The following is a 27,630-nucleotide window of genomic DNA, read 5'->3' as shown; positions in this document are numbered from 1 at the left end:
AATATAGAGAGGATAGAAATAAAAAGGGCTTTACATTTTTATGTGCGGAGAGGATTAAGATTTTAAAAATTCTAACTTGCTGCAGATTTTGAAAGGGTTTGTATTGGGAGGTTTGGGGTGGCAGGAAAAGCTTAGAATTTACAAAACCCTCCCCTAACATGTGATATTGCCATCCCTATAATTTGGAATAGATGTTTGATATGGTAACACAAGTTTATGACAATATATTGGACAGTAATATTAATGGTTTATGTAAATATATTTAAGAAAACATAGTTTTGTTTTATTTGTAAATAGGAAATATATTTTGGTAGCATACATTGTAGGGGAATTAAGGGTAGAAACAGAATATATAGAGAAGCAACTCAGGTTTTTCTTTTGGGAATGCCAAGTTAAACAAGAAAATGAGATAGAAAATAGAAGAGGTAGGGTTTAGAGAAAAATAGTCTGAGAAGGTTTGAGAATTGGAACAGCGCTTGATGACGATCCTTTACATTTTAGTTCAAATGTTTGAGATGGGGGAAGACCCACCAATATACTTGGCTCCCCCCCTGCCTGAGTTAGCATTTTACACTGTAGGGCATGGGCCTTTGGAGCAGACCCATTCAAATTTACATATAAACCTAATCCGAGCCCACCCAAATTGCACCCCTAAGAATAGGGTACCATGGAAATCCTACAATTCTATGAGTTTGAATGTTTTATCCCACCCCTCCTTTTTATAGAGGGATATCAAATTCAAGTGACCTAACAACCTGGTCATGTTTAGCGTTAGGCAGGCAGGGAAAAGGAAGGGCTCATGATCATGAACTCGTCCTAAAAATGATGTTTATTCAGTCTACCAAGTTATGCCCTACTTAAAAACAGCTGTAAATTTTGATATTTCGCAAATGGTATATAAATTTAATGCTTTTTTTTGATAAAAATTATTATTATTATTAAAAGAAAGAAGGGTATAGAAGGCATATACTACGAGTTGCAGCTAAATCTGTCTCAGCTACAAAACGGTTAAAAAAAAAAAACAGAAACAGAACCAAACTACCTGGGCCATTGTGGTCATGCACGGTCAAATACATCTGTCAATGTTTATTTATTTATTTTTAATTATCCTTACTGCAAAATAACTACATACATTTGTCAATGTCGCTGAGGTTGTTTTCTCCAGAATTTTTTTCGGTAGAATTTCTCAAGAAAATTGGACGCGTGCTTATATTTTGAACCTCGTTCAAAAATGTGCTTACAAATAATATAGCTCATAAAGAGAAATTGGGATGGTAGTAACACAAACACAAATAAAATCTACGAGGACCACTGGATTCCATCCCTATAAAATGGTCAAATCCAGACGTTGAAGCCCTCTGACTTGACCCTTGATTCCGTTTTGAATCCCCATATTGGAACAATGGAATTTGGCAAGTTTGTGCATTTTTTTTTTCTTATGGTAAATACTTGTGGCGGTTTCATGCTGGTAGGTCGTGCCAGCACAACCCATGTATGTTGAGGGTGGGGCACACCACAAGCCTGGGCCCATATTTTTCATTTTCTTTCATTTTTTTTTTTGTTTTCATTGCACTAAATTTAAAACTCAAAAAACCAAAAAGAAGAAAAATTGAAGGTAAATGGAAAATTCAATGATTGTAAGTTGTAACAAAAATTAAAAGAAATCATCTTAAAATTTTATTCTATATGAAAAATCAATTCATACAATAAAAATATAAGTTAATTAAATAAAATTAAAAAAAAATCTATAACAAAATAGAATATAAAAATTTACAATGGAGTTGAACAAATTTATAAATAACTTACAGAGTACACATAAAATTGATGAAAATCTCAAAATTTACAATAATTTAAAACATTTTCTCGGAGTCCCACTAACTGGAAATACATTGGATGACATGTCATGTCTTCTTTTATCTTTTAGTCTACCTTTTGGTAAAATAATTACAAACATCACTAGTTTTCTTTCTTGATACCCTAAAATCCATGGTTTTTAAAAACGAACTGGTGATCGAACCAGTCAGACGTCCGGTTATCGGTTTGAACGGTCCGACCGTTTGACCTGAACGGCCAGTTTGTTTTGACAAAAAAATAAAAAAAAAATTTAAAAAAATTAGAAAACGGTCAAAACCGTTCAAACGGTTCAAACAATTAACTGGCCAGTTCAGTGGTTTGCTGACCAAAATCAACGGTTTTGGGTGAAAAAGCGGTTTTGGAGGAAAACGAAATCGGTCAGGTGACTGATTCCCGATTTTTCCGGTCTGACCGTCCAGTCCAGTCCGGTATTGAAAACAGTGCTAAAATTACTAGGGCCAACATTAAATTGGGTTTGAGAGGAGGTCTTTAGAGAGGAATCGACCATTTTAATAAATATTAAAATATAAAATTTATAAAAAAATCCAACTAACCTGATAGTTGAGTTTTGGTCCTTGGAGTCTAGTCTGGTGATTTGATACTCCAACTTTAACCCGAATTGCCAACTTCAACGAGACACTTGATCAAGTCTTCCTTTTTGTCAAAACTAAAAAAAAAAATGAGAGTAGATTGTAGAATAGTATGAGAGTATGAGAATGAAAAATTGTATTTGATTGAATGAAAATGGTGTTGTTGTGATGAAAATGAGTAAGGGTTAAGTATTTATACGAGTTAGAAATAATTAATATGACCAATATACCCTCATAAATTAACCATTAATAGTTGTTGAGGGTGGTATTTTGATAATTTAAAAAGTTATCAATCCACTTGAAATGCCCCCTAAACTAAATGTAACCATTAGGGGCATTTTAATCATTTTTTGCACCCGTTTGGTAAAATACACAAATCCCCGCAAAATAGTTATTTTATAGTTGTTAGGGGTATTTTTGCCATTATACCCCATTTATAATAGTTATAAAATGGCTATATTCGGCGTGGGCTGTGTTGGACCATGGTGTGTGCCATGCTTATGCCACGGGCCAAAATCCCTCGGCCCAACCTGGCCCAGGGGGTCATGTGTGTCTAGCATGGCCTGTCACTATAGTTGAAGGTCGTGCCGGCCCGCATGCAATCCAACCCGTTTTATACCTCTAACTTAAGCTAAGGGTATTAGTTTTGGTTCAAGCCAAGTCCGATCCAAATCTAATGTCTTACATATAAGCCTAGACTAGGTTCGAGGCCTATAATTTCAAAATTATTATTAAGAATAAAATTATGAAAAAATAACTAGATTTTATTTTCTAATATACTTTTCACAAATATCTCAATTCTAGGTGAAATATTAGTTTCTAAAGCTTACAACATTTAAACAATTGCCAAATGGAAAAGCATTTAAGTTTTCGAAAACATTTGAAGTGTACTTGTTTAGAATTCTTGGCCAAGGTAGAAATGATCACCTCTACTTATGATCCATATGACATTAATGTCCCAATAGACAGAGGCCCACGCAAGAGTTCCTGCAAAAATTTTCGGAAAGGATTTTAGGTCACGGTGACGTGAGGAAAGAACACTGTTAGCCAAAGCTGTGATATAACAAAAATGTTGTATGCCAAAGCTGTGTGGCCTAAAAATCTTGGATAGGTGTCCGTCTATCTGGGAATTTTGTGCTGTCCGCACATATAAAGGTGAAATAGCATAACAGGCAAAATAAGTTAGCTAGGCTTTTGTGCCACCTGTTCTCGACAATGAGAAACACACACAAAACATGTAAGAATTTTTTTTATATTAATAATTATTTGGATTTTAGATATTATCATAATTAGGATAAGAATTGAAAATTAACAAAAATAATAATATAACTAAAAATAAACTTAAATATTTGTAGAAAATGTGCACATGCATTGCAGTGGAAATTTTAAATTACAATAACAGTTATTATTATTATTATTATATTCTATTTCTATCATAAATAAAAATAATTTTTATTTTAACAATTATTTTTATTTAATATGATGAATATATAACATTGGAAATGTTTTTGACAAAATTCTATAATTTTCGTTTTTTTTGTTCTATAAGAAAATACCTTTGCTTTCGGATCAGTTTTAAATTATATACTCCATCAATATTATATAAATATTTTTTACTTATCACACTTAATTTTTGTTTGACATAATTAATATATAAAAATCTATAATGCGGGAAAGACATGGTATCGGAAGAGTTTTGACCAATCAAAACCCATCCATGAATTTTGATAAATAACACCTGATTGGCTTCTACATTTTTTTTTATATCAGTTGATTGGTAAAAAATTCTGATATCATATATTTTCAATATCATAGTCGAACCCAATTTTTATATATTCTTTTGATTACATGTACTTTTTTATTACGTTTAAAAAAAAAAGTAATCCGTTTGACTCAAACCACTATCCCACCACCCAAAAAGAAAAATAATATGATTTCTAGGTTGGCATTAAATTTTGTATTACGTTTTCATCATTGATAAAATTATTTCTTATGCATAATATTTATTTTTGGTCAATATAATGAATGTATAATATTGTAGATGTACCCAATATCTTATTTTTTATAAATATATAACACTAAATATGTGTCCAAAATTTTCTCTACTTTTTCAATTTTTGTGATTCTTTGTATTTTCTATTTTTAAAGACTTTATTATTTTACTATGGCATCATTTCATTTCTAGGTTAATTTTAAATTTGGCATTTCATTTTCATCATTAATAAAAATACTTTTTACATTTCATACTTATTTTTGTTCAGTATAATGAATAGATGATATTAAAAACATATCCAATTCTTTTTATTTTTTGTATTATATATTTTACTTATTTTAATTTTTATTATTTAATTATTTAATTATTCATTAACCCATTTGACCCCAAATGGTTAAATTGCTTACCCACAATTGGGAGGGAAGAAAATGGTTGTGTTCAAATTATTTTTAAAAAATATTTATTCTTATATTATTAAAATTAATATTGTGGATTTAATTAGTAGAATTTAATAATGAGAAAAGTATATCTTAAATATAAGATTTAATAAGAGAATATACCCTATATATGAGATTTAATATGATAGAATAGGAAAATAGTTTTATGTCCAATTGGTTTGAAATTTTACATTCTATTCCATCATTAATAAAAATATTTCTATATTTAATGAAACTTGTGTTGATCTGTTGCTGATTAAAGAAATAACAAAGGCGGCTAACCTGGTTTGATGCATTGTTGCGAATGAGATTGTTCAACAATTCAAGACAGTCCTGTACAGTAACAGAAGTATTAGTGATACCATTAAAGTTTTATAGTATTCATCTGTCATCAATTCATTGCTTAGAAATAAACACAAAAAAGAAATGAAATGTCAGCCATTACATGTAGTTTGAAAAATCAGATGCAAAGATGATACAGAGATCATGTTCTGATAGCAAAATCATAAAATAAAACACAACATTTTTCCCTTCTTGAATCAATAACCAAACAAATTAGAATCATTGTAACCAAGAGATCTGTATAAGGCAAGAGGAACAGATTTCTTAAACATACAAATTAGAAAACCAAAATCATATTATTCTCCATGCAAAATCACATTCATCATTAATAAAAATATTTTTTACATTTCATACTTATTTTTGTTCAGTATAATGAATAGATGATATTAAAAACATATCCAATTCTTTTTATTTTTTGTATTATATATTTTACTTATTTTAATTTTTATTATTTAATTATTCATTAACTCATTTGACCCCAAATGGTTAAATTGCTTACCCACAATTGGGAGGGAAGAAAATGGTTATGTTTTCAAATTATTTTTAAAAAATATTTATTCTTATTATTATTAAAATTAATATTGTGGATTTAATTAGTAGAATTTAATAATGAGAAAAGTATATCTTAAATATAAGATTTAATAAGAGAATATACCCTATATATGAGATTTAATATGAGAGAATAGGAAAATAGTTTTATGTCCAATTGGTTTGAAATTTTACATTCTATTCCATCATTAATAAAAATATTTCTTATTTAACATCAGTGTTTTCAACCCATCGTTGACCCGATTGACTGAACAGTTCGAACCATCACTCGGCCTTGATTTCAGGTCTAGTTCTGTTGAGGCTCGTCCTTTTGGTTAAAGACCGTTGACTTGGTTAAAAGCTACCTAACCTGGGTTGTTCAACCATTGACCCTTTGACCCGGTCATCAGGTTATGGGTTACATACTTAATTATGTGCAAACTTTTGGAGGCCATAACTTTGCACTCCGATGTCCGATTGGATAATCTTTTTTATTTATTTATTTTAGGTAACTTTTGAAGATCCCCTTTTGGCTCCAAATTGCAATTTTTAGTATTTTTTATAAATAAAAAAATTTAAACTGAATTAACACACACACACACACACACACATATATATATATATATATACACACAGAGAGAGAGAGAGAGAGAGAGAGGTGATGTGGAGAAAATGGTTTAATTTCTTACCACCACCTAGATAAAAACATTATTTTTTTCTGGTAGATTTTAAAAATTGAAGTTTTTGTTACTGGAATTATTAATTTATTATGTATGGATTTAATTGTAGAATTTAATGATGAGAAGAAACAAAAATGACTTAAATATATGATTCAATGAAGGTGAATGAGAATTAATACCTTAAGTGTTGAATTTAATGAGAGAGAATTGAATGTATTAAATATCTTAAAATTACCTCCCTTCAACTCATTTAAAGTAATATTAGATTATCCTATTTTCCCTCATTTTTATCAATAAATTTAAACATAGAAAAATAAATTTTGTCCTAAAAAAATTCTTGAAGCTATTAATACTTGTTATAGTAGTGCAGATTGTTTTAGTTGAAAAAGTAAACAGTTTATAAAAATGAATCAAGTAAGCCTTATTAACCAGGCTATGCTCAATGTTGCATGAATACATGTTTAAGAGTTGGACTCAGCCAGATGAGAGAACATAGATTCATTAGGAAGGTGACAAAAGGAAATTGTTATGTAGAGGCTCCCTCAAGAATATGTGGAGTATTGGATTCAAATACGTATCCAGCCTGACACGTTCATCAATTAGGAGATTCCTTGCAACACTGCTGTGTTTGAATGTACAAACCTCTAAAATTTTCCTCCGGACTCCAAGAAAATTGCTACATGAATTCAATCTTGATAGTAAATTTAAGTCAAGAATCCTATCACTTATTATTCCACGATACAAATCCCAATCACCCCAATCTCATGACAGACGCGGAGTCTTTCAATTCTACAGTTCCAACGTTATGGGGTGAGGGGAAATAGTGTAGTTTCATCGTCAAGAGGCATAATTGCGGGTCATAGCATGCCAACTGTCCATATCATACAGCAAGTTAGTATGAGTGTATGTGCGTATTCGCTTACTCTTTTTGGAGTCCATAATTCGCTGGAGATAAAACGTGTGTTTGGTTTCCTGCGAGTTTAGCGTTGGGTGTTTGTTGTTTTAAACGTTTATTTTGACAATTTTATTTTAAATGTTTCTTGCTTTATTGTTTGGTTGAGCATAATTTTAATTATTTTTTTATTTTTCAGTTTATATTATCACCCCATAAAGAATGTCACATAAGCATTTCATTGCAAGAAATTCCTGGGCATTGGGGAAATAAGAATTTAATGTTTTTTCAAATGTCTCATACATATAAATCTAGGCATTTTATGTTTTTTAGTATTTATTTGATAAACAGTAAAATCAAAAGTGGTTTAATGATCAATAAACATAAACGCCATGTGACAGCATTTGTTCAACAATCGCCCACGGAACCACCCCAAAATCATACAGGAGTCTACACAATTCATCCCAAGTGAATATGCTTACATGTCATTGTTCCCTATGCAAAAAGTGTGGATGTTGCACTCTCCTCACGTATGTGTATAGAACATTACATATTTAATCGTGAAAGATTATCTTGCCAATGTTCTCTACACAAAAAGTGTGTCCTCTGTTTATAATTTTGAGGGTATTTGTAAGGTGGATGAGAAATTATGTGGTGCGTTATCAACCACACTATACTTGTGGTGTAGTTGAGAACACATCACATCATAGCATGATAGATGTTCTGTATTGTGAATCAGAATGAGTAGCATGATTCACACCAAACCTATATAGGCGGTGTGCAGGGTGTGGTGTGATGATTCAAGCCACACCCTATGTTCTGATTCCATATATCTCCAATATACATTATGAGGTGATCTATGCCATTGATCAAGGTAATATTCTTTTCCTTTTTCAAGCAAAATACAAATTAATTTAACAGTGACTAATATTAATTAAAATAAAATTACAGGATGCATTGAAAAAAATTATTGATAAATAATTAATAAAAATTAATATAGAATTATTAAAATTAATAAAAACATAAAAAAGGTAAGATTCCTACTTTAGTACCAAGTAATAAAAATTTTAATGGTAAGACAAATATTATTAATTAGATATAGGACAATTAATTTAAAAAATATTGTATTAATTAACATTCATGCGAATGCGAAGTACTAGATAGGGAAAGGGGACTATAGTCCCCATGGTGTAGTTAGAACCATGAATTATCGGTGTGGTTGATACTTTTTAAATGTGATGTAGTAGATAGTGGGTTTCGAATAACACCACACCATAACCAAATGCATTAATGTGGCATGGTGTGGTTCCAAACCCAGTATCTCGTGGGTTAACTACACTATCGATGCCACTTTTGTCTCCAGCTCATTTGGTTCCATTTTTCGTATGAGAAGACAATGCATTTTTGAGAAAATGCATGATAACGTAAAAACTAAGGTTCAAAGTATTGATATACCACATCAAGTGTTTCAATACTATCAAAGTCAAACAGTATTTTTTGATATTTTAAAATGCGGTTGATTTTAGTATTCTTTAACATTTAAAAACACAGGTTTTTTGAAATGCCTTGAAAATGGCGTTTCAGTAAGCCCCCAGTACGATCATATTGAAATTTACAACATTTTGTGCTTAGGGCCGGGATATCGAACGCCCTTCATGAACCAATAGTCGGCCGATCAGCCTAACTGAGTAACTGGAGCCGGTTGATGTATGGGTAGGACGTCTCACATATGTTATTGAGGTCTGACCAGTAAATAAACACATATTGCAGTATGATGTCATCCGTTACCCATATACCATGGTCCCTGCGCACGTACGCAGGGAGCAGTTGCATTAACCCGTCTATTTTAAAAGTAGCCTCTCAAATCATAGAAAATGTCTAGATTAAGGGGCCATTGCTAAGTTATTTTGGAAAGATTTTCTGATAGTTTTAATAGTCAAAAGATGTATTAAGTTTTTGCATTTAAATCTAAATAGTTTGAAGTTAGTTTGGCTACCGTGTTTTTTTTTGTTTTTTTTGTTTACATAAGAAGAAAAGCGAAAAAGATGCAGAAAGATTTATTTAGAAGTTTCCGAAATCAATCCAAAATGAACTTTTTGCGTCTTTTTTGATACATCGGTTTCTGACGATTAAATCTGTTATGAACCAAACAGAAAAAAACCGCATGATCTGACTGACTTATAAACAGCCTAAAGAACATATAAAAAGACGTACCAAACAGGGCTAAGTTCACGCTTGGATAAATTTTGTAAATTGCAAATTAACAGTGTTAATAGGGTTAAGGTTGAAATCACTTCATGTTTTGATTTTGGCTTGAGCTTCTATTCTGCTGTGAGGACTTCGACTTAACGTTCAGTAGACCTCACCGACCCGGATTGATGATCATTGGCGCTGATTATTCAAATGGTTCGACTAACAACCTCATCATCGTCAACCTATTTGCCAAGACACGTTTATTACAGAGTTCCAAGAGTTAACGTGTTTTTAAACATTCAACTATTGTCATTCACAAATATAGAGTACCGAATTTGGCCTCTCGTTTTGGTTCTGGGGTCAGTGGTTCAACCATGGTTTTCCAAACTTGACTGCACCGGATGGTTGGACCAGAAAAACTGGTGACCATTCAGTCCCCGGGTCCGGTTATACTATAAATCGTTTGTTTAGTAAATAACGGTTGACAAAGTCAAAAAACTGTTGACCCGAGCGATCAAACCACTAAACCGTTTGACCCGGGCAATGCTTCGTGGGTAACAAAATTCATTTTCGTTCGATTTGAAAAAGAAAAAAACAAAAAAATTTCATTCATGTCCCCCGATTCCCCCTTACGAGTTAGTAACCCTTCCAAGTTCCAGCCTTCCTTTTCATACTCCAACAGCACGACTGACGACCTGCAGTAGCCACGACCGATGACCTGCGACGGCCACAACCGACATTGACTGACGGTGAATCACGACGACCGGCGACTGTTGTCCAAATTTCCTTCCGCAAAAGGGCTTCATCTACGACGGTGAGCAACAAGGAGCAACGGCAGATTTCCTTCCTCTTGTAATCAGCCATAACAAGGAGCTAGAAGGAGCAGTGGCGGTCGGCGATTTTATAGCGGTGACCGGCAATTTTCCAACGACGGATTTCCTTATTCTTGTAATCAGACCAACAAAGAGCAATAAGGAGCAGCGGCAGCCGGTGATTTTACATAAGTTAAGATAACTTTTTCTCTCAAAAATTCTATTGCTTTTGTTTTCGAAGGAGCACATCTACTCTGCTTTGTGAGCAGCAAGAAGAGCGCCTCTGCTCCTCCTTCCCTTACCATCTCTCCATTTGTTTTACCTGATTCTTGTTTTCATTCTCATTCTCCCTCATCCTCTTTTTTATTTTATTTTATTGTTTTTTTAACTTTCTCCATCCTTGTTACAAAGAACAGAGGCTCTCGGCTCCACTGTTTATCGTAGTGAAGAAGAAGAAGAAGGGAGAACAGAAGACAATCATTGTTAGGCTGTCACAGAGGACAATGTTTTTGTATTTTCTATTTGTTATGTATTTTGTTAATTTTGCATTTAGACAGTTTTATTTTTCTGTATTTTCTGAATTTTTTTTGTGTTTTTTTTCTGTATTTTATTTTTATATTTTCCATGTGTTTTGTATTGTATTATTTTTTTATTTAGATAGTTTTATTTTCTGTATTTTTTGTATTTTTTTTAATTTTATGCTATTTTTTATTATTTATAAATATACTTTTATTTTTAATTTATTTATGATGTTGCAGGTCGAACCATTTGACCCGGACAGTTGAATCACTTAACCAGAAACTGGTCCCCTGACTGGTTCTGTTTCTGATTCGTTTTTAAAAACCTTGGGTTCAACCGTCAAGATCAAATGATTTCACTTATGATATTATAATTAAAATATAAAATATTTAAAAAAAAAATCTACGATGCCAAAAAGTCTTTAACTAATCACAACCCTATGAATTTTGGTGATATTAAACCCACTTGATTTTCTCTTACTTTTATGAAGCCAGTTGATTAGTTATAAGATTTTTCATGTATTTCTAGCATCATATCGAATCCTTTAAAAGTAATTAAATCTAGGAAAAATTTTCGATAGGTACCTTCTACTTTAGATCGAGTGCTAATTTGTCAAATGGCACGTGAAAAGACAAAACTACCCTTAAAATATCATTTAGTTTTCTTTATCAACGTATCCGTAATATGACAATATAAACATCCCGTAATATCTCGAATGAACACGAGAGTTGTAGCTTTACTAGTACCTGCCGTTAACAACAGTTCATCTCGATTTCTGCTGTTGCTGCGCATCAGTGGCGGAGATCGATAATCTTTAATTTTTTTCTCCTTTGTTTTTTAGAGTGAGACTGAAGATTGTTTTGCTGGTTGGGATTGATCCGTAAGAGTTGAGTTAATTCTTTTGGTTCGGCTTGGGAGTTCTGGGCAGATTTGAATTTGTAGTGGTGCTTTGCAAATTTAATTTCGATCCTACTTCTAGTGAGATGACAGAGCAACAGATTTTTGTTGACAATTCGGTTTCCGTTCAAGTAATGGCAGATGATTGGAAATTATGAAGAAAGAAAGCGCCAATGGGAATAAATAAACGATAAGAAATAGTAAAAAAAACCTAACCTTTTCGAGGGCGCCGAGACACTTGTGCAGCCGGAGTAGGACGAATTCTCGCAATTCCGTTCCAAATTCTTGACGGCAGCCATCGGAGATGCGTTCCTGTGAGAGATAAGGTTGAATGCGGCGGGGCAACTCAACGAGGTAATCTGATGGAGTCGAATGCCACATAAACAGAGAATGGCGTCGCATGTGGACTTGGGCTGTGGAATGTTTATGTTACGACTCTGCAGCAAGTTCTGTAGTGAGTTGACGCAATTCTTTGAGTCATCCGGTACCATCAGACCGTCTGACGACGTGGGCACAACTGACTGTACCTGTAGTGCTGACCTAGCATGCACAGCGAAGAGCCAGGCGGCGACCACCTGACAACAACGGCTACGATAGAGGTTGCGCTCGCATGCCTCACTGATGCCGCCGAAAAGCTCTTCGGAGAGGTCGAGATGGCATGTTTGTGCTTGCGTTTGGATGGGAAAGGTGGGAACGGTGTTTGTACCGAAGAAATCACCCAGTTTGATGGGTTGCTGGGGACCGCTTTGAGATTCCGACGGGATTGTAGAAAGGGATATAAAAAACAGAGAGGATAAAGCGATGAGATACGTGAAACCGAATAATAAAGAGAAGTCCATTTTATTTGTGTCTAAAATGTGAAGATTCAAGGAAACTATGCCTTTGTGAGGAGTTGTTACTCTACAACCAAACTTTGCCTACTTCAAGAAAGATTCAAGGATTATTTGTTTTATTTTCGTGAGAAAGAAGATAATGAACAGTGTTTTATTTTAAGGGTAATTTTGATATTTTCAAAAATATTAAATCGCACATAAGGTCACGTGATATACATAAATGACGGTCCATTAATGGTAGGTACTAAATTATCGCATTTCGAATGTTCGAATATTAGATCGTCGCATTTTAAAGTTTGAGTACTAAATTGGCACTCAGCTTAAAATACAGAGTACCTATCGGGAATTTTCCCTTAATCTATCATAATAAATTAAAAATAAATGAAATAAGTTGAAACCTAGGATGCTGTGAAAACAGTGATGCGTTCATTCATCATGATTCCACCATTAAGTCCAGTTGCTACTACAAGTGGTGGTTCTATTTGCTGCCTCACTGGTTTGGCGGTTTTAGTTGTTGCTTCAAGCAGTGGTTGTTGAGTTGCTGATTTAGGTTATGTTTAGTACCATTATCACTTATACTTACAATGTTTTAAGTTGATCAATACAAATTTTAAAAGAATATATATATTTTTTTTCTATCACAAATTATTTGAATCATCAATATAATATTTGTTATACCATTAAAGTTTTTTTAAAAAACGTCAAATTTGGTGTTTCTACTATAAATGTTGATAGTGCACGATCTAAATACTCCTAGCTGGAAGATGATCCGAACTCCAATTGCGCGGTGAGCTGGACCAAATTGCAAAATAGTAGATCAGTGAACCCGGGGTGGCTAACCCGGCGAGGTTGCTCTGATGCTTAAGTTAGTACTATATTGTGGATGCGAGCTGAATATTTGAATGCTTGAATGGTAGTGAGTAAATAATCACACGTACCTTTGCCTTGGGGTTTCATGTCCTTATATAATGGAGTAGTCGTGGGCCTTACGAAAGAGCTCTGGGATCTCTGGGCTATGCGAATAAGATTTGTTCCGTTTTTGAAGGAGAGAAATGTGTTGATAAGGTTTATCGTTTACCTCCGATTCAGGCGGAGCTAGGATGAGTCTCATCGTGATCTCAAGAAATTCGGGGTCCATTGGGGAGGCCTTTGGAGTCGATTACGTGGTGTTTCGGCTCTTTAGCTCCAAACTGGCACTTCGGTTCTTTAATCCTGAACTGGATTGGGTGTCGAGGTGTCTTTACGCCGAGGTGGCTGAATACCCGAGCTCCGAATGTTGCGAACTAGATTTGTTTGACTGACTTGTCACCCTTCGAGCAGATTACGTCTACGTATCCCCTTTTTACTAGGTCATGCCAAATCACCCTTCATCAAATGCCAATGCCTATATATTTTTTTCGAAAAAAATTGAATTCAATTCACCTCAGAATTCATAATGCCATTATACAGTTTGGGTCATTGTGAAGGGGAAAAAAATTCATGGGGGATGTTGTTTACGAGGGGTGGGGATAAATACATTTGGAGAATTGATAATTGAATTTTTATGTAAAATGGACTATAAAAAAGGCTCTTTTTTTAGTGGATGATTATATGATGTGATGTGACAATACCATTTTTGGGGGAAGATTTCAGGTTAGGGGGGAGCTGTTTATAAGGGGGCTGGGGATAAATACATTTGTGTAATTTATGAATCCTGAGTTGGAATTGTCTATTAAAAAGGCTTTCTCAAAAATTTGTATTTAACATTATAAAAGTTTTAAGTAGGTGCGACAATGGTATCAAATACAACCTTATTTACCTAGTCCCACCATTCTAGTGGCCGTTGCAAGAGGTGGTGGTTCTAATCGCCGCCTCACTGGTTTGACAGTTTCAATCTTCTTTGCAAGCAGTGGTTGGTTGTGAGGTAGGCCGTTGTGGATGTAAAGTTGCCGAGGCCATTGAAACATTGAGATAGTGAAATTTGAGTCAGGTTGTTGTGGATGTAAAGCTGCAGAGGCCATTGAACCATTGAGATAGTGAGATTTGAGAAAGAAATCTCAAGAATTAGGAATTTAGGATGGTATCACATTGGAAGAAGTGGTCACTGCCGTAAATGGTGGTCGCAGGTGGAGAGATATAGGGAGTTGTGGTCACGGTTCAGTCGTTGGGAATCTTTTCTCTTGAGAAAAAGGTAGTAAACCCTGATAATAAATAGAAGAAAACTATCAAATGGGGCTTTAATGAAGATGACAATTTTATTTCTTGTATTTTTTTTTTAATTTTAAATTGAACTGATAAACCGCTGACCCGGTTGATGAATCAACAATCGATTACTCGGATCAATGGTTCTTTGACCATTTCAATAATTTTTTTTCAAGATAGTGATACAGGGAAGAAATGGAATTGGTGATGATTTTCCAAGCTGAATGGTTCGACCATCGGGGTAAACAATGGTTTTAAAATCTTGGTACCGATACATTGATGCATCCACATATATTAGGATTTAAGACTAAAACAATTTGCACCGAGTCTCAGATACCATGCCTGATAAAACCACTTGGCCCTTCCCAGCTACTCTTTAATTAAAGATTAAGACGGAATGTATACTTTTAATTTTTTAAGCTTCATGGGACTACACAACTTAGGGGGTATATCGTGGCTGCCAAACCATTCTTCGTTGAAGAAGAAAAAAAGTCAAAAACCACTAGTTTAGGAACCATGGGTTTCTATTTATAGAATTAGTAATAATATACAAATAGCAGACGGAATGTTAGTTGTGTTTGTCAACCAGATGAAACACGAACACATCTTATATAGCCACGAAGCAAACACCTTCTACGTCTTCAATTTTCTTGCAAGCAGCGTACTTTACTCTTCCATCAGTTTGACTGTTTGTGGTTTTGAAACTGTTAGCGGGCGGAGATTTGGGGAACAAAATTAAAGTTGTAAAACAGTGGTGATCATGGAAAGGAGGAGGGAGAGAAGAGACCTTGGAAAAGAAACGGTCAAATGAGGAGATGAATGAGTCCGAGACGAAAAATAATACAAGAGAGAGGGGTGTTTGACTCGTTTATTCGGAACCAAGAAGTCGTCTTAGACACGTGTCCGGTGGTGGTTAACAGCCGACGTAGAGAGGTGCTTGACCCAAATCAAAAGGATATCTTTTTACATCCATTCTTGATTCTTGTGGTCAAAGAACAAATATATGGCTAATATGCTTGCTTCTTTTCTTTTCATGTTGTGAAAATGAAGGCAACCTCTTACGTACCACATGCCGCCCTCAAGATTCACACCTTGCCTCAGCCTAATCACCTACACCGATTTATCGGCGAGAGGCTGGCTAGTTCTAATATGGGGAGGAGAGAGAAAACCATTAGCCACCGGCCCACGCCAAATCCATTCCCACTAATTCAATTTCAATTCAATGGTGTGGCTCTGATACAGATGTCTTAAGTTAAGACGCTGTTATCATGCATCCCACATACAATCTTGTCAGTTTGTCGTTTGAACTTTGAAGCTTGGTTTTGTAAATCTGGGTTTATTCTGAGAAATTTAAGTCTATGTTTATTGGTTTGATAAGTCAGTCCAAAACCAAGTGATTCACGTGATATTACCCAGCACCACCTTATTGAGCTGCCAAGAAGCTGGTCCAGCTGTGTGGGCGGTCTCGATTGTTTTGTTTAATATTTACACAGATCGATCGATGAAACATACAGTCAATTACGTGGGTATATTGAAGGTTGGTGTGGGAAGAAAGCAATGATGACGACATAAATTTAAGAGAAAGACTGCACATAGTAGCAATAAGAGAATCCGTGATGGAAACAACTTTCACTGTGATTCAGATGGAAAACTTTCCATCTGATAAAATTACGAAATTGTCCTTGATTAATTGTCAGAGAGCCAATAAAATATTTTAAAATATCACAATTGCCCATACTTCCCCTTCCTTTCGCAATACAAGGGAACAGCATGAAATCCTTCCCCCGATCTCCCCTCACTGGTTTTCTCATTGGCTTCTTCTCCATCCCCACTATCCCCACTCTCTTCCATCCAGTCGATTGAGTTGGAGCAATCGAATCCTGACATCTCAAAAATTGTTTTCTCGTTCATGTACAAAACATTTTCCAATGACGTCACCATTGCATTCTCCGGCTTTGCATCATTTGGCGAACGACATCGCATCCGACTGTTGAGACAGAAATGCCTCCGCTGCTACCTTCTGAATGTCCTTGACATCGGTAAGGGTGAGCAAAAAAACCGAAAAATTGGTTATCCGAACCAGTTGGTTGGGTTTCAGTTAACCATTTAAGAAAACGGCAGTTAACTGAACTGATCGATATATATATATATATATATATTTTAGTTTTAGTTTTTTTGAAAATTGGCAATTTGAACATGCATCATTGCGAGCTGTGCTATTCCCCTTTTCTAAAGAAAGTCAAGAAATCTATTCTTAAATCTTAAATTAAGAATGCTATCAGCACAATAAATAATATAATATTGTGTTGTTTGTTTTTTGAGGTAGGAGTGCAGGGAGTTCACATCTCTGCCCCACAAACACCCCACAGCACATCCTGCCGTGTATTGTGAACATCTCCTGATGATAGTACTAATCCCGATGATGTCATTATTTGGAGATGTTTACAATACACGACGGGATATGTTATGGGGCATTTGTGGGGTGGCTCCTTGTGGGGTGGAGATGTGATCTCGAGTATAGGACAAAGGACACAATGACACATATAGAATAGGCTAATAGGGGTGCTCACGGCTTTTCGACTACCGATCTCCTCTCTTTTGTCTCAATTTTCTTTTTGTCTCTCTCACTTTTTCAGTTCTCTTAGTCTCTAAGTCTTTTTCTTCTTCTTCTATTCAGGATTTTAACTCTTTTTATTCCTCACTCCAAACGATCATGCGGCCTACGCCAACCACTAGTACGGCAGCACCAAGCGGCAATGTCAGTCGCCGCCTCACCGACAAGCAAACACCAATGGTCCAATACCATCTCTTCTCTCTCTCTCTCACTTCTCCTCTTTGCGTCTCCGCTAGGCACCAATTGTGCCACCTTTCAAACTCTCACTTTAGGCGACGCTTGACAGCAACCACCGGGACCAATCAGTCTAGCACCGATAGTAACCAACGGCACCAACCAGTTCGACACCTATAATTTCAGTTTTTTTTTTATTGTAACTACATAAAAAAACTGAAAAACCGAACCACGGTTAATCGGTGCATTAGTTTGATTTCGATTTAAATATTTAAAAAATTGATCAGATCCGTTTTTCTAAAACAAGAAAATTTGTAAGAATGCGTATTACTATTTCCAACGAACAAAGAATCAGATTTCCGATAAGAACGCAAATCAGAACCTATTAATAAAATCAAGACAGAAAGGAGAAGATTTGAAAACCGGAGACTACCTTGCTTCAGTTCTTGAGGATCTGGAGTTCGCGATTGGAGGTGTTGAAGAAGAGAACAGAGTAATGTTTTAATGGCTTCTTTTGCATCTGAATCTGAAACTTGGAAGAAGAATTCGAAATCAATGAGGGGAGATCGGGTGAAGGATTTCATGCCGTTCCCTTCTATTGCGAGAGGAAGGGGAAATAGCCAAGTAGGGGCAATTCCGATATTTTGAAATATTTTATTGATTCCCTAACCATTAATCAGGGATAATTTCATAGTTTTATGAAAATTTAAAAGTTGAAGGTATGTTTTTACTAAAATAAAACTAAAGGAAAAATTTTTATGATTGTCAGAAAGTTTAGGGGAGTTTTTTTTTTTATTTTATGACATACCCCATACTCGAGTCTTAACCATCATCTGTATTATCTTCAGTGAGAGAGAGAGAAAGTCGGTAAACCACAAATTCGTGGCTATAAAATAGGTTTCGTGCCGATCTTGTTTCAACACAGAAGACACAAGCCACTTGTTCAAAATTTCGACCTCAGAGTTCATAGACTTCCAAGTTTCAACCATGTCGATCAAGTCAAAGAATTCAAAATCTGTAAACTCGTTTGTTTACTAGTAATTAGTTACGATGTATTTGAATCGGTGTTTTCCACCTTCGTTGAATTTGGTGGTCAAACCGGTGACAGAAACAGCATATTGAGAGACTTCAGTAATTTACTGTGTCATTTTTTATTAAAACTCTAGAGGATCTTGGGATATTTGTTATGAATAGCGATGCGATTGTCTTACAAAATCGGCTTAAAATGGTTTTTTCGACAACTTAGCCCTATTATACACCCGTTAAGCTGTCACATGCCCCAAACATTAAAACACAAGGGGAATGAATGCCCCTGAAAACGAGAAAACATCATTTTTGACATTTTCTAACAAACATTTCTCACGTAAATCGAAAAAAATGTTTATGAGATAAACAGTTCAACCAAATAATAAAGTTGTTTTTTTTTTTTTTTCCTTTTTAACCTCTGAAAAACGTCATCAATACCAAACACCATCTGATTAATAAAAATTAAAAAAAAAAGAAAAAGAATTTCAGGGGAAATGAACTACCAAACAGGACAAATGGAATGGAAGTGCAGCAACTCAGCAAGAGTTGGCCCTTGTCCCTTGTAGATTCCACCATCCCTTAAAATGCTGAAAATATGGCTAAAAATCCGCCTTTCTCGATCTAATTGTCGGGCAAAGTGCGGATTGCAGAGGAATCACATATTTATATTTTATTATCTTACCCTTTTCTCAGCTTGCATCCCAATCCAAATGTAACCTTATGAATTTCTTATTGATAGTTTGATACTATATGCATTACTTGAGGTACCTTGAAGTCGATATACCATATACGTGGATCTAATGCATTGTGGCGTCGAAAAAAATGCATTGTTAAGTTTGGAGCTTTTTTCTATCAAATCAAAGATAAAAGACGTATCGACATTGGAGTCCAATGTCGCCCTAGCGAAGCAAGCGTGTGAATTAATATATCAACTCAGTATTTTGCATTCTACATATTTAGAAGGAATACAAATACAAATATGTAGAATATAAAACCTTATAATTTTATATGTTATTATATTATATTATATATATTTGTATTTGTATTCTTTCCAAACTGAGCCTAAGGAATGTAAAATCTAATAAATTTCACTGGCACGGTTGCATGCACCATACTCGATTTGTCCCATTGAACACTTTTTAGGAGTCTTATATATCCTTATTTGTGAGAAAAAACAGGATAATACAAAAGCACATCCACCTCTTTAATGATCGCAATATGGTTTAGCTCGAATATGCCACGCCAAAGAGATTGGCTAGCACTGAGGTCGGAAAAGAAAAGAAAAGAATGTAGAGAGACCTATTATATAAGGTTTGTAAAAGTTTCTCTTTCTTCAAACCAAATACCGCCTTACACCCACCCCTGTAACAGGCAATAATAATTTTCAGCAAAGTTAAAATTGATGAAAGAAGAAAACTTATTGTAACAGTGGTATAAGCGGAAGGCGGAAGGCGGAAGGAAGGAATACTGGATAATGAAGCCGAAAAGTGGGGGAATTGACGGCGTAAGCATAAGGTTGGTGTATATATCATATTATATTTTGGTCAACTGTGGCAGTCAATAGCCAAAATTTTGAATTTTCCGCACACAAAAAACCTTTTGAGGACTAGGCGAGTCCTCCGACCACTACGTCAAATTACTTTTATGCCTCGCTCTTTTTCATAATGCCCATCTTATATACCAACCTCTCATATCATCTCAAGATTTCAGCCGTCCCCTAACTCACGTCTCGGATGTGACGTCTAGGTAGGAGTGCCAACGACCCGAATTTTTCACGAGTTGGTTTAAGTTCACTTCATGAAAAGCGTAATTTGATTTTAATTAAGTTCGAGTTAGAATTTGAGCTCAATTCAGTGATTCCATTATTAAACGAGTTGAGTTCAAATTTATTAGAACTCAGCTCGCGAAGTTTGCGAGTAATGATACCGAAGACTGCATCAACAATCAACTTAATCCAAGAAAATGTATAAAAGCTGGTATTAGCAGACAAATCAAATAAAATCATGGGTCCATCCAGTTCAGGTTACTTTGGTGTTCAAGACAAATGAGATGCGATGGCCCAATTGAATAACAAACATAATAGAGGATGACACTAATTGGATATGGAACATGATGATAGAGATAGAGACCTTCTAAAAGTATTTTAGGATTATTAAACAGATCAAAGAACTTCATTTCTGAAGTAGTTGTTTTACACTAACATGTAAAAGAAGTTCTGATAATAAAAAGATTCTTAGTATTGATTTAAATTCTCAATTAATGACAGTAATTTCTGTTGCTAATAAAAAATAAAATAAAATTGTCGGATTTCATCAGGAAAAAAAGACTAAAATTGTTAGCTTGGCTAAGGGAGGTGAAACCAGATTACCAGATCCAAAGCCTCTCAATTAAGAAAGAAAAGAAAACAATACTCTTATCAATTATTTGGATAAGGCAAGGATGATACTTCATCCAAAGATAACACTATAAGTGGCGATAGGAGTGAACCTTTTGGTATACCAACAACAAGATTTTTCTGGAATTTCATTTTACCCCAGCTTGGTATAAGCAAAATTTGTGTTCTTTTTGGGCTTTTGCCTTATTAACTCATGTATTCAGTTATTATCCATAAAGAAAATAGAAAAGTTAATCCTTAATACACATGGTTCAAGAAAAGGAGCAACTACTAATAAATAGATATGTATGAAGGATACCAAATATATAGCAATATAATTGCAAACTCCAAGCAAAAATAGTTCACAATGTAGAGCCAAGCCATCTCCATGGATGCAATATGCAAGAACCAGCCTCTCTTGTTCCCTGGGCCCACCAGGGATCTTACCCTTAAAATTGTTCTCGGACAAGTCAAGGTACTCTAAGCCACTAAGCTTGTTCATCGCACTTGGTATCTCTACTAATAAAGTGTTCCTTGACAGATTTAGCAACGTAAGCCTCTCCATGTTACCTATTTCAGAAGGCAATGAACCTATCAATAAGTTACAAGAGAGATCAAATGATTCCATCTATGAATAAGAAGGTTGAACCAATAACTTGGATGTCCGTGAGCCTTGAAAAGTGATTGTTCCTCTAAACTTATTTCCTGAAAGGTTCAATTTTGTCATTGTCAAAGAAGTAAAGAAACCACTTGGAATAGGCCCAGTAAGCTCATTAGTTGAAGCTAAAATCAATTATAGACAATCTTGGATTGGATAGATCCCAAATTCAGAAAGTAGGTCACCTACGATATAGAATTATTTGAAATCATAATAGAAATCAATCTCTGAAATTGATTTGTCAGATTTGGAAAGCTTCCAGATAATGCATTTGAACTCAAATTGATAACCTCCACAATGTCTCCCCAACCTTGCATGACAAAAATATCACCAGAAAAATTGTTTTTGCTCAAGTCCACCATCACGCATTTGCAAGAGTAGAAGGCAATGAGCTTGAGAGTATATTTGATGAGAGATTTAAAAATTTCATAGTGGTGGAGTTAATTACATGAATAGAACCTATATACATGATATTCTCAGAAATTAGACATATCTTCAAGTAAAAGCAGTTGCCAAGAAAAAACACCAATAAAGCAAGGATCTTTTAATATTCTGGGAGAACAAAAATGGAAAGGATGCAAACAGTAGAGAACCTAGAAAATGCAATTTCTACCACTAGTAGATCGTCTTTTGAAGCTTCTACACACTCAACCTTTCGATTTTTGTCCAAACACCCTCTGTTATGAGAAATCCACATACTCGACCCCATTTTGAAGAATCAAATGGGGTGCCTGCAATGATAGCGGTAAGAATCCAAAAACATAAATGAACAATGAAAGCAGATACAATTTAACAGCCTAAATCAAAATATAGAAATTGCTATTCCAACTATTTGCCTCATGTGCGAGAGAAAGACTGAAATAGAAAGAGAAGAGAATGATAAAAGGAAAGAGGGAGAGAGAGAAATTACCTATTTGATGCCGGTGTTCGTTGATGTCGTCCGGTGGTGAGAGGTCGACGTCGACTGTGAGAGAGACATCGCAGGAAGAGAATGAGTGTTTAGAGTGGAACAGGGCAATGTAGAACTTTAACTGGTAGGCCTGCAGGGTTGATTAATAGAGAGGAAAGAGTTCCAAAACGAAAGGCAATAGAAAGAAAGAGTGAAAGAGGAAGATAGGTTGATTTAGTGGGTGGGAGGGAAAGAGGAAAAAAGGCGGGATTCAGTTGTCGCCAATTGGGTTTAGACTCGCCGCTGGTTGCAGCGGAGGGAGAGACTCCTAGGCGCGGTCAGGAACGGCGTTGAGTGTGACAAAAAGAGAGGGAATGGGGGAAGAAGAAAGAAGGAAGAGGAAGAGAGAGGGAGATCGGAGAGAAGAGGAGAAGACGGATGGGGTTATTTCTGCCGCTCTAATCCGCTGCTGCGTGTCTTCGTTCGAATAGGGAGGAAGAGAAGCCTACCTTCGAATTTTTCCGATTAGGGCAAATGAGACCCAAGACGGCGAGAGAAAGAGAGAATATGAGAGAAAAAGTCCTATTTTCGTATTAGGAGAGAGGGTACGAAGGCGCGCGCGGGATTTCAAACTTTTTTTCGGTTTTTTATGAGTCATTGATATTTGCAAAAAGGGTAGCAAAATACGCTTAGGGCTCCGTAGTAGAGGTGTAAATCACTTTGGACCGGCCTGGCACAGCCCAACACAAATGCAAACGGAAACAATAACTTTTAACCACAGACAAATTGTTCATAGTTAAAGTTCAACTTTTATTTTTGTAATTTATATCTACGAATACATTATAAGCGTGGCTATAAGTATCTTTTAGCACGGAAAGAATAATTTTTAACCACAGGCAAATTATTCGTAGTTAAAATTCAACTTTTTCTTTTGTAAACTTATAACCACGAATACATTATAACCGTGGTAATAAATATCTTTTAGCCACGGGCAGAATAACTTTTAACCACGGACATTTTGTCCGTAGTTAAAGATCAATTTTTAACCACAGATTCATTATAACCGTGGCTATAAATATCTTTTAGCCACGGACAGAGTAACTTTTAGCCACGGACAATAGCTAAAACTCAACTTTTTGCCACGGACATTAAATTATCCGTGGTTATATCCCATGTTTTAGCTACGGTTTGTGATTGGAAGGCGGTAACACATGCAGCAATGCGATGCATTTGGGAAGAGTGGAACTAATTAAAAGAATATTTGAGAATGAATGCACATCGTTGGAAAACCTGATAGGACATGCAGTGGCCTTCATCAATTCCTGGATGCTAAGCCATAAGTCCTTTAATGGCTTCAGTTTTGCAGATCTAGACAAGAATCTTTTGGATATCTTGCAATCAACCCTCCGTTGTGTCCAAGAATTGATGAAGGCCATATTTGAGAATGAATGCACATCGTTGGAAAACCTGATAGGACATGCAGTGGCCTTCATCAATTCCTGGATGCTAAGCCATAAGTCCTTTAATGGCTTCAGTTTTGCAGATCTAGACAAGAATCTTTTGGATATCTTGCAATCAACCCTCCTTTGTGTCCAAGACACCCCCCCCCCCCCCCCCACAACACCTTTATTCTGTGCTTTGATGATGGTAGCCTAAGAAAATCTCAAGAGAACCTGCAAGGTTTTGGCAATGGGGGTGTCATTTTTAGCTTAGCCTCAAGAACATTGGCCACCATAAGAAATAGGAAAAAGAAAAGTTGTTCAACAGGAAAAGAGATAGAGAAAGAATTAGGGTCAAGAAAAAAGACAAGACAGTTGAAATCATGATCATAGCCAAAATTTAAATAAAAAAATAAGAATATAAGAACAAAAAACAATTAAATGTCCTAATAGTGAAGATTTTACCCAAGAAGATAAATGGGTTGGAAGGAAGATCAAGTTCTAAAAGGATCATGAAATCTTAAAAAAAGGCCCAATAGGCTCAAAATCGATATTATAAGCTCAAAACCAGTTGTTTCCCTCAGTAATATCTAAAACATGCAAGAGGTACAGTTACCATCATTGAATAGGAACAAGTTGAATCTGGGTCCTCCCAAAGGGGTTACATGACTATACACATTGTACTCTTGCTTGTTGGAAACTGCTGGTTTGTCCTAGTCTAGCAATTGCTCTGGGTACTTCTCTTTTCTATATTTAATGAAACTTGTGTTGATCTGTTCCTGATTAAAGAAATAACAAAGGCGGCTAACCTGGTTTGATGCATTGCTGCGAATGAGATTGTTCAACAATTCAAGACAGTCCTGTACAGTAACAGAAGTATTAGTGATACCATTAAAGTTTTATAGTATTCATCTGTCATCAATTCATTGCTTAGAAATAAACACAAAAAAGAAATGAAATGTCAGCCATTACATGTAGTTTGAAAAATCAGATGCAAAGATGATACAGAGATCATGTTCTGATAGCAAAATCATAAAATAAAACACAACATTTTTCCCTTCTTGAATCAATAACCAAACAAATTAGAATCATTGTAACCAAGAGATCTGTATAAGGCAAGAGGAACAGATTTCTTAAACATACAAATTAGAAAACCAAAATCATATTATTCTCCATGCAAAATCACATACATTCTCAATATTTTATTAGCATCACATACATTCTCAAATTGAATTTCAATCCCTGCCGGATGTTTTTTCAGCATACAAAAATTGATACTAAACTTCTACTAATATTGCAAGTATCGACACATAAGAAAGAGCCCAAACCTCCCAAAAAAAGACCTAAAATAGCATTCAAGTTAAGGACAAATCCTTATCTTAGGATAGTCTATCCAATCCCCAGTCTTTCCATTTCTCAGCATGGGACTAGAATCTAGCGTTAACAAGAGTATTACCATATGAATAAAAGACTACTTGAACAAGAAAAAACCATAAGCATTGGAGGTGAGGTGTTCAGGGACCAGCTAATGAACATGGTTTTATGTTTCTAAACACAGCATTGCGCGATAAACAGCATGCGCTTTAACAAATTAACATGATGACATAAGCAAAATTTTTAACAAATTCTAAACGACAAAACGCATTAGCACGGTCTTTGACACTACACGATAGGAAGTTTTCAAAGTTTCCAATTTACTGGTTTATGTTAAAAAGATCTCTGCCCATCCCATCCATCAAAATGAAATCTTTCTCTAGCAATATCAAAAATAGCCTGTGCCATATCGCAATACGATTTACCATTCAAAACATTAATCCGTAGATATCTAATCAAGATTTTGTTATTTAATATATGCTGCATAAGTTAAAGACATAGCCCAGTTAAAGAATTAAAGAAAAAAAGGCTCACCCTTGCTTGCACTGATGAGGAGCCGCCACCTTTTTCTTATCCATCCTACTCACAAATTCGAGAACTCAACACCCTACCAGAAACGGCAAGCCTTCAAGCAAAATCTAGAAATGGGGAAGAAAACCCTAAATTCTTGATCGGAAAGAACATAAATATTGCTCTAGCGATCTATAGGAAGATACAAGTATACCCGGTTCCCTTTAAGAAAACTAATGCTATGAACCGAAAAGAATAAGACGTTTCTGAAAGCGGAGACGTCGGAGTGTTTATCAGAGAAAACAGTCACAGTGGAAAAATCGGAATTCTTTATACAAAAATGAGCAGGAATGGCGGCATTTTACACACAGGTGGGAAACGCTAACCCAAGTGTGGAATGAACTAATGATCGTTTTTTCTTGCTTTGCAGGAATCTGCACCCCCTAACCCTCCAAAGAACAGCTCTGAAGAAACCAGAAATTATTGAAAATTAAATAAACACAAAGAAACAAAAAAAGGAATAAAAGACAGAGAAGAAATGTACAGAACTCTCAATTCTCAAAGGGCTAGGCGCAAGAGAAATGCATGTAAGCTTCTCGTTCTTATAGGGTGACTTTTGGTTCGAGTGCGAATCGGATTCGATTTCTTGATGGACATAAAAATAGAAATATAGAATAGTATAAGACTGCCTTTGGGAGTGCCTATCCTCTCTCTCTCTCTCTCTCTCTATATATATGGTCAACATGTGGTACCTCATTGCTCATGGCATGTAAATGAGATTGTTCTCATGTTTAATTATTCCCTCCCTAGTGTATATTCACACCCTCTTACATTTAAATATTTTGGCGGTGTTTGGAATCGTGGGGTGTTTTTTAAATAAATGCTGTCACATAGACACCATTTCAGCATTTAGCCCATCATGCTGATCCATATATAAAGAGAGACTCGTAAAAATTGGCTTTGATTTATGTGCATGTCTACTGTTAAGGGAAGTTTCATTTTAATGCTTTCCCAACGGTTAAGCATTTATTCACTATGATGTTGATGTGATGCCTAATGACACCTAGTTATCAATAAACAATTTCATTATTATTTTTCTTAGTTTTGCAAATAAATCAAGTATGAATGTTTAATAAATAAATGGAAACTATATCAAACACATACATAGTCTAATCTACTTTGTTAGGATTGAAAACTAGATTCATGCAATTAATTATGTTAGAATGTGATGAAGGGTGATTTGGCTCGACCTAGCGAGAAGGGGACACGTGGATACGACTTGACTAAGGGATGACAACTCAGCCTGGCAAGCCTATTTCGCAACGTTTGAGCTCGGGTATTCAGCTACCTCGGCCCAAAACTCACCTCAACATTGGGGCACTTCGGCATCCAATCCAGTTCGAAACTAAAGAATCGCCATGTAACCAACTCCAAAGGTCTCTTCAACGGATCCCAAGTTATTCGAGATCACGATGAGCTAACAGATCTCGAGTTTCTCGAGATCACGATGAGCTAACAGATCCCGAGTTTCTCGAGATCACGATGTGCTAACAGATCTCGAGTTTTTCGAGATCACAATGAGCTAATAGATCCCAACTTTTCCGAGATCACGATGAGGACTCATCCCGGCTCCGCCAGAATCGGAAGCGAAACGATAAGCCTTATCTACGTACTGCTTCTTCGGAAGTGAAACGAACCCTATCTCCACACCACAAAGATCCCGAAGCTCTTTCATGAGACCCACGACTACTCCAGTACATAAAGACGGGAACCTCAAGGCAAAGGTGCACGTGATTACTCTACTCTCTAGCATTCAAGCTC

General features: G+C 35.5%; 1 pseudogene; it reads right to left on the bottom strand.

The window, feature by feature from the left end:
- Positions 1 to 11,577: 11,577 nt before the first annotated feature.
- Positions 11,578 to 12,849, bottom strand: LOC104609386 (putative GPI-anchored protein At4g28100 pseudogene; annotated as a pseudogene).
- Between the last annotated feature and the right edge of the window lie 14,781 nt (positions 12,850 to 27,630).

This window comes from Nelumbo nucifera, chromosome 6 (genome assembly GCF_055504915.1).
Source record: "Nelumbo nucifera cultivar China Antique chromosome 6, China Antique-T2T, whole genome shotgun sequence".
NCBI classification, from domain to species: domain Eukaryota; kingdom Viridiplantae; phylum Streptophyta; class Magnoliopsida; order Proteales; family Nelumbonaceae; genus Nelumbo; species Nelumbo nucifera.
The sequence above is the reverse complement of the archived record's forward strand: the minus strand, read 5'-3'. Positions and strand labels throughout refer to the sequence as shown.